We start from the raw sequence: 12,148 nt of genomic DNA, 5'->3' as shown, positions 1-12,148 counted from the left end.
GGTGGGGGCTTTGATCTTCCCTGTTGAAGAAAGGACTAAAAGGGAAGTAGTATTCTAAGACTGACATTCTAACTACTAAGACTTCTCCAGAAATAAGACCAGTGATGGATGGGCTCCAAATTGATTTGTATTGGATAGTTGTTCATCTGAAGGCCTTTTTTTTTCTCTTGCCAAATGGGAGGGGGAATGGAGTGGGGTTCAAGCAGTTTGTTTCAAGAGAGGGAGTGTGTCTGGGCAAAGGCAGGAGAGCAGGATGATGGTGTTATGTCACTGGGAAGGTGGGGAAGTGGAAAAATGTGATTTGGTTTCTTTAGCAAGTTCTCTGAATCTGGATAGCATATGCCTCCTTGACTTTATACTTTCATTCTAAAAGCGTTTGAAACACTTCAGAAACTACCAAACGAGCAGTGTTTACAGTTAGGGCTCTGTATTGTTAGCTCTCTTTATTTCCCTTACTCCTTACAGTTACACAGCTTCCTTTCTCCTTTCATCAAGGAGACCATCTTAGCATTTAAGTTTCCATTTTTGTGCAGGGAAGTAAATAATTACAGAGGAAGAAACCTTCAAATCGACAAGAGGTGGTGAAGAGGGGTAGGTGGCATGAGGATCAGGCTAATCAGGTGGAATTATCCCTATTTAGTGGCTTTAACTTTGGTATGGTATTATTGCTTAAAGCATATCTGTTTATTCCCCTCCCTCATGCGTACTCCAGTCTTGATGTCATTATCATGTACGTTAGGATCCAACAAATAGATGTTTGAGCACATGTGAGCTGTTTAAAATTCTTCACAGCTGACCATGTAGGTGTACCTTCCTTTGGTGTTCAGAGAAAGTTTGATAACTGCCACCTGGGCACACAGCCGTTACTTAGTAGAAAAAGCCTACTAGACTTGTTGAGTGGGCATTCACTTACAAAGTCTTATTTCAGGAATCACCCAAAATATTTCTCCACATCTGCTCACTGATATTTCAGATTCCATTAATAGGGACAAAGCCTTTCAATCTAAATTAGAGAGACCTAAAATGTAAGTGCAAGTGACAATAAAAATAACAAGAATAACTGATACATATAGCGTTTACTTTGAGTATGGCCCTATTCTGAGCACTTTAAATGTGGTGTATGTGACTGATACTTAGTTCTTCCCAAGAACAGGGTTTGATTGAGATACACCCTACCAGCCAAGTAGGGAAGATGCTCAGGACAAACTGAAATCCCCAATTTTGCCTAGGCCAGATTCTAAATGTTCCATAGTTGAGGAAGAATTTTAGTTTTATTTACTCTTTATCCTTTAAGCTTTGCCTCTTCTTTTCCCTAGACTTTTGTAAGGTACAACGTTTGTTACAGTGCGGTAGCCCCATGGTACATCTAGGCTAAGGTTCTTGCTACAATTAGGGGATCAAGGGATAGTTTAGGAAAAGTAAGTAAGATCACTTGTAACACCATTCTCAAAAGTTAAGGGTCTGTATTCAGTAATTTGCCATGAATCTGTTTTTCTACTTTTTAATATTTGGTTTGCTTTTTTGAGTGGTGTTTTATGTTTTCTCACAAATATGGCTATTTGAATAGTTTAGTTGCTTATTTGAGAAAAATCATCCTAAAACTGAACGAAATATTAAGATGTCAGGTGGGTGGACCATATTCCAGCCTGCCCCCCAGAGACATACTTTTTTTTTTTTTTTTTGCGGTACACGGGCCTCTCACTGTTGTGGCCTCTCCCATTGCGGAGCACAAGCTCCGGACGCGCAGGCTGCGGACGCGCAGGCTCAGCGGCCATGGCTCACGGGCCCAGCCGCTCTGCGGCCATGGCTCACGGGCCTAGCTGCTCTGCGGCATGTGGGATCTTCCCAGACCGGGGCATGAAACCGTGTCCCCTGCATCGGCAGGCGGACTCTCAACCACTGCGCCACCAGGGAAGCCCCAGAGACAGCCTTTTCCATTTCTATCTCTAAATTATCAGTAAGGGCCTCTGGTAAATCATTCTAATGCCTCACAAGATGTAGGTAACTCCCTACTATCTCACATGTTTCCTATTGAAATGTTTCTTGCTGCATGTCCAGGGAGTTCCTTCTTGTCTCATCATCAGTGGAAGGGTAGCTGTTTAACTGTCACTCATTCATCCTATGTTGTTTTTTAAAATGTGAAGTATATATGCGATTGTAAAAATGGTGCTGTGAGCTGCTTCTAAAATCAGAGGTCAGATGTGTGTGATGAGGCTAATTTCTGCTGTCTCAACTGAGAAGGAAAATGTCCTATTGAAGATGAAAGGACTAAAAAATGAAGAATGTTTTATTCATTTTCAGGTTATGCATTAATCACTATGATTACTGAAGTTCTGCATAGACCTACAGCAAAAGGGAGTCCCATTGTAGTAGTTGACTCAATCTTATGCTTCTCAAGCAAGAAATAATAATGGACACTGGGTTTGGAGTCAAACAGTAAAAATCATAACATTAATTTGGTTGATCTTCTACAGCTTTCTAGACACATTAACCTTTTTATTATCTATTTTGGAGACCTGAGTGTGAGTGCCGACTCTACTACGTACTTGCTGTGTAACCTTAGACAAGTTGCTTCAACTCTCTGAGCTTTAATAATTAACTGAAAAAACAAAGATAGTATCAGTTTTACTAACCTAAATCAGGGTTGCTGAGAGACGCAAATGAAACAGGAAATCATACAGTGGACTATTATGTGGTATAATGTATCTTCTCAACTAGGTTAAGTTTTTTTTCTGAGGGAGGGATTCTTTATTGCTTATATATCTTGTCTAGGACAATTTAGCTCATGGTAGACATTCAGTAAAAAACTTGTTAACGTTCATGGAACTTTTGCCCGATAAGTGTCCCCACAAATGGTTTTATTAATGAAAAAGATAGTAGTCTCATATGAAAGATATTATATTATAAATTCAAGGCATTTTTAAGTCCTAAAGGCTCACGGATAAACACAGGTACTCATGGAGAAAAATTTTGGATATGAGTATTGGCTATTTTCCCAAGGTACAGAAACTGACAAAACACATACAATGTGCTTAATAGATGTTTGTTCAATAAATTGCAGTCTTATTTATTTTTCCACACGCCCATGCTTCCTTGATCCCATGAGGAATCTTTTTAGGGGTGGCTACTGCCCAGGTGACTAGTGATCCTATAAGCTAAAGGGATTCCAGGAGACCGACTGAGAAATCACAGTCATAGGCTGTTATTGGAGATAACACTGATCTCGATAAAAGAACAATGCAGTGAAGTAATAGCCACTATTTATTGAATTTCTACTATTTACTTCACGCACTGTTCCAGGTCTGTTAGTCTTCAATAACTTAAAAAAAGAGAAATGTTTATTTATTTGTTTGTTTATTTGGCAGCGCTGGGTCTTAGTTGCGGCACGCGGGATCTTTTACTTGCGGCATGCGGGAATCTTTTAGTTGTGGCATGTGGAATCTTTAGTTGCGGCATGCGAACTCTTAGTTGCAGCATGTGGGATCTAGTTCCCTGACCAGGGATTGAACCTGGGCCCCCTGCATTGGGAATGCAGAGTCTTAGCCAATAGACCACCAGGGAAGTCCCTCCAATGACTTGGAGTCTCCAAGTATCAATTTTTAGGTTTTTTAAAAATCAGTATTTTCGTTTGATGTTTGTCTTTGGGGGCTGGGAATGGTGGTGGATTATGTTGTTTTTAAACCTAGCCTGGTTGGCAAATTCGCTTACTGAATTATCTTTCCATTTACAATTTGTCCTCTAAATGGAAGGACAATTGTGTCTGTATTCTAAGACTAACCGTGAAGAAACCTGTATCACAAAATGTTTTACCAATTTGTATTGAGACAGGACATAGAATTCTGTTTTGGGAAAAGATCCCATTCTTCAGAATCTTTTGCCATTTCAACATTGTTGGTGTTTTTTTTTTTTTTTACTATGTTTCTGTACCAAACCCTTAAATGTGGATCTAAGCACATGACTTACTATTTTGGCCCTGGTGAAATGCATGATGGAGGGCAAGGGAGAAATGACACAGGTAAAGTGAGTCATCTCAGAATGCAAGCTCACTGAGGGCAGGAGCTTTGTCATGTTCACTGTTCTATATATAGAGCCAAGAACATTTGTTGAATGAGTGAATGTTAGGTCTGTCTGCCCTTACCATTGTGGTTGTAGCTCAGAGGAATTTTCATTGATGGTACAGAAATCCTCCTTTGGAACCTGGATCTCATGTTCATGGTGACTGGCTGTTTCAGGAATAGTTGGCATAAGGCTTATTGGAGTATTGTCTGGATTTTTGCCCTTTGTGTAGCTCTCATTGCTCCAGGGAAAGGAGGCCAGTTTTGGAGAAAATGTCCTCATGAGTGACTTTGGAGAACTCTCTGATTTCTCTACTTCTTTTCCTTCTGAAAAATATAATTAGTCACCAGTTCAGATAGAAACAGAATCTTCCTCTTGGCTCAGGGCTGAATTTGAGCAGGGTGATCCTGAGGAGTTACCTGGAGAAACAAAGAGTCTTGCTGTGGAGACTACAGTCCCAGCCTCATTTTCTGCAATGCACTTGAATTCCCCAGAATCTTCAGGAAATGCTTCTGCGATAATTAAGGTGCACACTTCCTCTGGAAAGGGGAGAGAGTCAACTTGACCAGAGTATTTGGATCCCTCAAGTTAACAAACAGTGTGGGAGGATGTCAAGGAGAGTACGTACTAGGAATAAATACTGTATTCCTAAGATTTAAAAAAATCCATCTGATTAGTTTTTTGTCTTTGAGTGGGCTCATGAAGATAAATCTTAAAAATACAACCTAAAATAATCCCATCCTGGTCCCTAACACCTACTTCTTAGACACATCTGTTTTCTCTACTAGACTGTGAGTTTCTTAAAAGCAGGGATTATACTTTATCTCTTGAATTCTAGATTTCTGTAGCTTTAGTGCTTAGCATAAAGGTCCTATAGAAAGATTTCCTGAACTGACCTAAAAATTATTATTGCCATGGTAGTTAGACAGTGATGGCCACTGTGTGATGGGCACCACACATACTTCTTGGACAGTCAACAATTTGGATGTATGATGTCAGGACACCTCCTTACTGCCTCTGTATGTTGCTCATGAGGCACAAATAATATCCCAAATGGAATTAGAGGAAGAATCTGTGCCCTGTGAGGGCAGGGACTCCTCAGTGTGAAGAACAGAACAGGACATAGCCTGTGTCTAGTAAATACATGTTGAATGAATGAATAAACGAATAAATACACTGATAGATCCCAGTTATCTTGCTTCTTCTGTTGTATCAGTTCAAGAGTTGGCATAGGGTAGCCTCAAAACTGCTCCTGAAGGCAAAAGTGGCTTAGGAGCCAAAGTCTTCTGATGCTAAATTTGGTTTAATTATTTATTATCAAGATGTTGAAAAATTGTGCTTACCAGGAATGGATGATAAACAAGCTTCTGAAAGATAAAACAAAAGAATAGAGAGAGAATTTAAATGATGACAATTTAGTTGGGAGAAGGAGCCATGTGTGAAATAACTTGAAGCAAATACAACGTTGACTGAAATCTTGAGTCACAGGCTGTAAATTCTCTAGAAACTCAGAAAAGGTACATAATGGAATGAATACTTGGCAAGGTGCTAGAAAGAAAAAATGTATTTTAGCCATGTTCTACCACTAGATTGCTCTGTGATTTTTTGAAAATTACTTTACTTCTCTGGGCTTTAGTTCTTCATTTCTAATAGGAAGTAAGACCAGATATATCTCTTCTCTGAATGTGAACTGTTGCTGAAACACTAATCCTGAGGTGGCCTTTTTCTCCTGAGAAAATCCTTTTCTTTTACTCTTTCTAATTAAAATAAAGTTGAATATTACATCATAAAAATACTGTAGTACTACTGTAGAAAACTACACAAAAGGTTAATAGTTTTCTCTGGGTGGTAAGAATGTAACTTTAAATTTCTTGTACTTTTTTTTTGTGTGTGTGTGGTACACGGGCCTTTCACTGTTGTGGCCTCTCCTGTTGCGGAGCACAGGCTCCGGACGCGCAGGCTCAGCGGCCATGGCTCACGGGCCTAGCCGCTCTGCGGCATGTGGGATCTTCCCGGACTGGGGCACGAACCCGTGTCCCCTGTATCGGCAGGCGGACTCTCAACCACTGCGCCACCAGGGAAGCCCTTCTTGTACATTTTATATTTTTCTAGATTTATTATAATAAATATGTATTACTTTAGGTTCAGAAAATGCAATAAATGTTATTTTTAAGAGAAATACCATGTTGTGTAATAGAGGTGTTCCTTCCTAAATGTGATGTGCAAATGTTCACTTGTTTTGAATTAATATTTAAGTGAGTATAGTTTCTTCACTTGATGCAAGAAATACCTTGGCTTGAACCTTGGCTGCAGCATTTACTAGCTTTGTGACCTTCAGCAAGGTGTTTAATATTTCTTATTTCAGTTTTCTTGCTTATAAAATGCAGATAACGCATACCTCAAAATATTGACGTGAGGATTAAATGAGAAATTGTTTATAAAGTATAAACTCAGTGTTTAGCATGGGGTAGATCGTCATACTTGTTACCCTTCCCTAAATTAATTATTTGGTAGGAAACTTACACAATAAAGTATTTAGAAAGTTATGCACCAGTTTTCATTTGTTTTGCTCTTTAAAAAATATGTTTATTCTCACATTTTTTTCTTGTTTGTATACTAAGAACTGTTTAGGAAGATAAGGTTAATCTCTGAAAACAAACTAGTCTTTTTACAGCTATTAAAACTATTGTTTAATCAGAACAAAACAGTTGTTTTGTTTTCTTTTTTGGCTGTTTATGTTGAGGAATCATTTGGATTTGAAGTAATTGTTTAGCAGTAGCAATATTTGAGCCTGTAACGAATCAGCTATTAAACATTAAAACATGAATTATATTTCAAGGTTAATCAGAATGAAAAGTAAATTGAGAAGCTTATCACTGTACTTTTTCTCAGAATTCGGAAGTCATCTGAGTCTGCTATCTGCTCTTTCTCTCTGTACCAGTGAACTTGAACTGTGGCTGTGGCCTGGACTCGGCATTCAAACACGACACACTGACCTCTGGTTGTAGAGATGTCTTGAAGATGCTGAAGAATAAACACAGAATTCACAGAATCGACGAAACTGTTTCACCATATACAATGATTTGGGGTGCCAATTGCAGTAAGTGTGCATGCTTTTCATCATAATTATTGACTACTGACTGTACCTTAATCAAAATAAGGAGCTTGCTGGGCATCTTTTGTGCTTTATAGTGTGCTTTACAGTCAGGTATAAGTTTTTATCTCAGTTTCATGGAGTTTAATGAGAAAGTTGGCTCTTTACTTCCCCAAGAGCCATTTTTCAAGATAGGAAACCAATTACTTGAAAAGTCTTCACTTTGTTGTGTTATTTTATTGAGTACCTGTGAAGTCACAGATTTAATCTTTATTACTGGTCAAGCAGCATGGGCAGTATTGTAATTTGTTAAGGATTCTGAATCATGACTTTGAGGAATTGGGCCAAAATCACAACTTTGCCACTAGCTGGTTGAAGCTCATCATAGGAACTTGGAAGACTCTTAACCTTTGTAGAACTCATGTTCTTTGTTTGTGAAATAGGGCTAGTAAAATGCTCAGCCAACTTGAGGTTTTGAGGCTCATTTCAGAGAAATAATCTGAAAACTTTCTTTAAAGAATGAAGAGTTATATATATATAAGAAGTGTTTATTAACAAGCTAGTATAGTCTCATAATGCATATGAACGAGTGGCATTTGTTGTAAATTTACCCCTTAAATTTAAATCCTAATCTCTCTCCTCTCCTATTCTTAGCTCCAGGGTCCTCTAGAATCTAGAATTACATTTCAGATTATAACTTGGCCCTCAGACCAGAGAGAGAGAGGATCAGAGGCCCTTCTATCAGGTGAGACCTAGTTAAGACATAATGACCACCAACCCCACCCTTGAGCCTGATGCCCAGGGCTGCATATTACAGGGAAGGAATGCAGCAGGAGACTTGTGGAAATAATAGATGCTTGTGCCTGGTGGCATCTGCTGAAAGTGGGCTTCCAGAATTGATAGTAGTGCTCCTTACTCTTAATGACATTGTTTTCTGTGTCTCCCATCCTGTATCTGGTTAAGTCCCTGCCATGCTTCTCATACCTTGGGCCAGCAATGGCAATAGTTTCAGTTCTGTTAGGTTTGGAACAGAGAGCCCAGAGAAGATATCAATCTTAGCTTGGTTTGACCTAACTGACTGAATCCTGCTGTTTCCAGTGAGTGATAGAGGAGGCTTCTCAATCCTGATCTCTGACTGTGACCGAAGCAGGAAGTAGATATGGCTTTGCTTGTTGACTATTTCAGAAGGGCATCTTATGGCCAGTTAAGAGAATCTGATGAATCTTGAGGTCAGGCAGAGCATTGTCTGCTTGGAAAGGATAGTCTAAGCATTTCCTTCCAGAGCTGGAGGACTGACACAGAGCAAAAATCTAAAGAGCGTAGGATAAACCATGAGTTGCTCTGTGACACTGAACAATAATTTTATGCTTTCTGGGACTCAGTTTTCTCATATATAAAATAATCATAATCTCTGAGGTCCTTTTCTAGTTTTCTTTCCTTCTTCTTTCACCTTTGATAATCCCCACAATTTATCTATAAAATCCAAACTGCGTCGTGCAGTGTGGATAGGTTACCTTGGTAAACACAGGGGCTACTACACAAGTGGATCCCGACAGGCTGCTGCAGGGACTCTGCATCTGGTTTAAGAAATAGAAGAGACACTATCATCCATATTGTCAAGGCCCCAAAACCTATGTGCATGGTGGGCATGGACTAACTGGATCATTTTTAGCTGTTACCGACCACACCCTAAGTTTACTTTCTGAAAAGGATGATGCTCCTAATTTAAATGTCAGTTTGGATGTCTGCTCCAATGCCACCGTTTTTTCTCTCTCCTCCAGCATTCCATTAGCTGAGATGGTGAAATACAACACTGGGAGATTACATTTGAGAAATGAGTATTTAGAGACTGTGTATTAAAGGTTTAAGTAACTTCTAAATTTTACTGATTAGATTTTTTTCCTTTCTCCATACAGTTGTTCTTGTTGTATCTTTTAGATTTTTGAAAAAGCATTTCCCCCTTTTTTTAATTAAAAGGGAATTCATTCCTTGGATAGTTGGAATATTCTATTATGGGACTGAGCTCCTAGAAACCAACTGTCCCTTATGGTCTGGCACACAGACAAATGGCCAACCCACAGAACTACCGTGGAGTTATTTTTGAGACCCATAGATTTCTCTCTTGTTCTTTCTGAGGTCATGCAGCTGGAGGCTCTGCCTATGTGTGCTTTTCAAGAAAGTTGCATTGATTCCTTCCTCTCTGGGCCTGTGTCTCCATTACTGGAACCCCTCAGAAAGCTTTTAAAACTGAACCTACCCTCTGGGGGTCAATACACAGTGGTTGAACTAAGGTAGAATAACTTGATCTGATATTGGAGGTTTCATTAACAGGGGAACTGATGGTCAGAGAAACTCTAGTGGTTTTCTTCTTTATCCTGTGGGGGAAACAAAACCAAACACAATCCAGTTAAAGAAAGGTTAGAGGTGGCTTTGATAGAAGTGCCTCACTGAAAATACATTTGAATGTTCGACATTTTTTACCTTTAGTCCTTATTTTTCTTTTGATTTGCATAATAATTCAAGTAATTTTTGTTTTTGAGCAAGTATTAGTGGATTATGCCTCCTAGTAGTTTTGCTTTAAATTTCCTTTGTCTTAGTCCCGTAATCAGTGGGCTGTCACTATTGTGCAGAAAAAATAACTTATAAAGCAAATAAGCACTTTGCACTTAGGGAAGTTGATAATTGGTATATTTTTTTAAAAGTAGAATTCTCCCTATATTCATATGCAGCAAATGCACATTCACATTTTGTACTTACTCTGACATTTCTGTTGCATATTCCAAGCATAATCCCAGAGAGAAAATGTTTTCTTACTTCTCTGGGTACTTACCTAAAAGAAAGAGAAAAACGAAATTCTATCTAAATCTGATGGAAATTTAATGAAATTTAGTTCAAGTATATTGTATTCACACTAGGACCAGCAAATTAATTACAAATAGCAGATCAATCCAGAACACCTGAATTCTTGACTAAGGATGGAACTTCTTTAATGTTTGCAGTGTAAAAATTCCAGATGTTTACCTTTATGGAGTTATGCTTGCACCCAAAAGAAGTGCTGAGTTACTTCCCAAAAACATCATTTCAGAGGGCATGTGGTATTGTCTCTGAATTTGCATTTTGATTTCAAGTCTTCAGCATATTTGTTATAAGAAATCCATTGAACCTAATTAAACTTAAAAGCTTTTGCACAGCCCAGGAGACAGTTGACGAAACTAAAAGACAACCTACTGAATGGGAGAAAATATTTGCAAATGATATGACCAATAAGGGGTTAATATCCAAAATATATAAACAGCTCATACAACTCAACATCAAAAAAACAACTTGATTAAAAAATGGGCAGAAGATCTGAATAGATACTTTTCCAAAGAGGAAACGCAGATGGCCAACAGACATATGAAAAGATGCTCAGCATTGCTAATCATCAGGGAAATGCAAATCAAAACCACAATGAGATATCACCTCACACCTGTCAGAATGGCTATCATCAAAAAGAACAGAAACACCAAATGTTGGCAAGGATGTGGAGAAAAGGAAACCTTTATACCCTGTTGGTGGAAATGTGAATTGGTGCAGACACTATGGAAAATAGTATGGAAATTCCTCAAAAAACTAAAAATAGAACTACCATATGACCTAGGAATTCCACTGCTGGATATGTATTTGGAAAAAAACAAAAACACTAATTCGAAAAGATACATGCAACCCAGTGTTCACAGCAGTATTATTTATAGTTACCAAGATATGGAAGCAACCAAAGTGTCCATAATAGATGAATGGATAATGATGATATGGTGTGTGTGTATATATATATATATGGAATACTACTCAGCCATAAAAAGGAATGAAAGTTTACCATTTGCAACAACATGGATGGACTTGGAGGATATTATGCTAAGTGAAATAAGTCAGAGAAAGACAAATACTGTATGATATCACTTATATGTGGAATTTAAAAATTGCAACAAACTAGTGAATATAACAAAAAAGAAGCAAACTCACAGATATAGAGAACAAACTAGTGGTTACCAGTGAGGAGAGGAAGGGGGGAGGGGCAATATAGGAATAGGGGATTAAGAGATACAAACTATTATGTATAAAATAAACTACAAGTATATATTGTACAATACAGGGAATATAGCCAGTGTTTTACAATAACTATAAATGGAGTATAACCTTTAAAAATTGTGAATCACTATATTGTACACCTATAACTTATATAATGTTCTACATCACCTATAACTCAATTAAAAAAAAAGAAACCCATTGAAACACATTCCTGTGCTTACTATAAGGAAGGGATGTCAATGTTCATATTATCTCTTTGAGGCTTTAATAGAGAAATATATCTCAATTCTTAGAATCAGGAATAATTGGGCTTCTCCTGTGCTACTGGTTTCGTTTTTCCTCATAGATACTGTGGATCTTAATATTGGTTGTATTTCTTTCTGTATTAGCTACTTGAAAGTAGTGCTCACTTCATGAAAGCCAGTAATTCAACAGAGACTAGAGTCAGGATTTCCTAAATCTGTAACCTGATGCCTTTTTTTTTTTTTTCATTTTATCTATGCTGATTTATTTACAGAAACCAACATTTAGATCACATGACCCCACAAAGAACTTTTATTTCCAGATAGAAGAGGTAGTTTGGCAGATGTAGACTAGTTTGAATAACAGAATATTGTAATTTCCAGAAAGCCATTGGTTTATGGAAATGGAATGAAATTGTAACTATTCCAAAAATCCAGGCTATGTAGTCAATGAAAATAAAGTAGTTCCAACTTAAAAAGTCTTGTATTTGATACTGTCTTTAGGACAAGATTTACCTAATCTCCTTCTAATCTCAATGTATAATCCTGTAATAGTTGGTGTCTTTTTTTAGTCTTTAAAAATCCCTTTATCATCTCGAAGCTTTATAACCATTTTTAAATTTTACTTATTTATTTATTTATTGGCCGCACTGCGTGGCATGTGGGATCTTAGTTCCCTGACCAGGGA

The sequence above is a fragment of the Monodon monoceros genome, unplaced genomic scaffold (assembly GCF_005190385.1).
Source record: "Monodon monoceros isolate NGI ecotype Baffin Bay Population unplaced genomic scaffold, NGI_Narwhal_1 Super_Scaffold_12, whole genome shotgun sequence".
In the NCBI taxonomy this organism is placed as follows: domain Eukaryota; kingdom Metazoa; phylum Chordata; class Mammalia; order Artiodactyla; family Monodontidae; genus Monodon; species Monodon monoceros.
This window is presented reverse-complemented; position numbering follows the sequence as displayed.